Source organism: Triticum aestivum, chromosome 7A (genome assembly GCF_018294505.1).
Source record: "Triticum aestivum cultivar Chinese Spring chromosome 7A, IWGSC CS RefSeq v2.1, whole genome shotgun sequence".
NCBI lineage: Eukaryota > Viridiplantae > Streptophyta > Magnoliopsida > Poales > Poaceae > Triticum > Triticum aestivum.
The window spans coordinates 126,286,931-126,289,220 of NC_057812.1; positions in this window are offsets into that span (position 1 = coordinate 126,286,931).

The following is a 2,290-nucleotide window of genomic DNA, read 5'->3' on the forward strand; positions in this document are numbered from 1 at the left end:
GATCCCGCTACTTCCACCACCACGCCGTCGTGCTGCTGGATCTCCTTCAACTTCTCCTCCCCCTTGCTGGATCAAGAAGGAGGAGACGTCTCTGCTCCATACGTGTGTTGAACGCGGAGGTGTCGTCCGTTCGGCGCTAGGATCATCAGTGATTTGGATCACGACGAGTACGACTCCATCAACCCCGTTCTCTTGAACGCTTCCGCTTAGCGATCTACAAGGGTAGGTAGATGCAGTCCTCTCTCTCATTGCTAGTCTCTCCATAGATTAATCTTGGTGACACGTAGGAAAATTTTGAATTTCTGCTACGTTCCCCAACAGTGGCATCATGAGCCAAGTCTATGCGTAGATTCTATGCACGAATAGAACACAAAGTAGTTGTGGGCGATGATTTGTTTAATTTGCTTACCGTTACTAGTCTTGTCTTGATCCGGCGGCATTGTGGGATGAAGCGGCCCGGACCGACCTTACACGTATGCTTACGTGAGACTGATTCCACCGACTGACATGCACTTGATGCATAAAGTGGCTGGTGGGTGTCTGTCTCTCCCACTTTAGTCAGATCGGATTCGATGAAAAGGGTCCTTATGAAGGGTAAATAGCAATTGGCATATCACCGTTGTGGTTTTGCGTAGGTAAGAAACGTTCTTGCTAGAAACCCATAGCAGCCACGTAAAACATGCAACAACAATTAGAGGATGTCTAACTTGTTTTTGCAAGGTATGCTATGTGATGTGATATGGCCAAAAGTATGTGATGAATGATATATGTGATGTATGAGATTGATCATGTTCTTGTAATAGGAATCATGACTTGCATGTCGATGATTATGACAACCGGCAGGAGCCATAGGAGTTGTCTTAATTTATTTATGACATGTGTGTCAACTTATACATCATGTAATTACTTTAATTTATCGCTAACCGTTAGCCATAGTACTAGAAGTAATAGTTGACGAGACAACTTCATGAAGACACGATGATGGAGATCATGGTGTCATGCCGGTGACGACGATGATCATGGCGCCCCAAAGATGGAGATCAAAAGGAGCAAAATGATATTGGCCATATCATGTCACTATTTGATTGCATGTGATGTTTGTCATGTTTTTACATCTTATGTGCTTAGAACGACGGTAGCATAAATAAGATGATCCCTCGTTGAAATTTCAAGAAAAGTGTTCCCCCTAACTGTGCACTGTTGCGAAGGTTCGTTGTTTCGAAGCACCACATGATGATCGGGTGTGATAGATTCTAACGTTCGCATACAACGAGTGTAAGCCAGATTTACACATATGAAACACTTATGTTGACTTGACGAGCCTAGCATGTACAGACATGGCCTCGGAACATGGAAGACCGAAAGGTCGAACATGAGTTGTATAGTGGATACGATCAACATGGAGATGTTCACCGATGATGACTAGTCCGTCTCACGTGATGATCGGACACGGCCTAGTTGACTCGGATCATGTATCACTTAGATGACTAGAGGCATGTCTATCTAAGTGGGAGTTCATTGAATAATTTGATTAGATGAACTTAATTATCATGAACATAGTCAAAAGGTCTTTGCAAATTATGTCGTAGTTCATGCTTTGGTTCTACTGTTTTAGATATGTTCCTAGAGAAAATTTAGTTGAAAGTTGATAATAGCAATTATGCGGACCGGGTCCGTAAACTGAGGATTGTCCTCATTGCTGCACAGAAGGATTATGTCCTTAATGCACCGCTCAGTGAGCTGAACCTCGAGCGTCGGTTGTGGATGTTGCGAACATCTGACATACACGTTTTGATGACTACATGATAGTTCTGTGCGTAATGCTAAATGGTTTAAAATTGAGGCACCAAAGACGTTTTTTGAAAACATCGCAGAACACATGATATGTTCCAAGGACTGAAATTGGGATTTCAGGCTAGTGCCCACGTCAAGAGGTATGAGAACTCTGACAAGTTTCCTAAGCCTGCAAACTAAGGAGAAAATCTCAATCATTGAGCATGTGCTCAGATTGTATGAGTACTACAATCGCTTGAATCGAGTGGGAGTTGATCTTCTAGATGAGATAGTGATGGTTCTCCAAAGTCACTGCCACCAAGCTACTAGAGCTTCGTGATGAACTATAACATATCAGGGATAGATATGATGATCCTTGAGCTATTCGCGACACCGCGAAAGTAGAAATCAAACAGGAGCATCAGTTGTTGATGGTTAGTAAAACCACTAGTTTCAAGAAGGGCAAGGGCAAGAAAGGGATACTTCATGAAACGACAAATCAGTTGCTGCTCTAGTG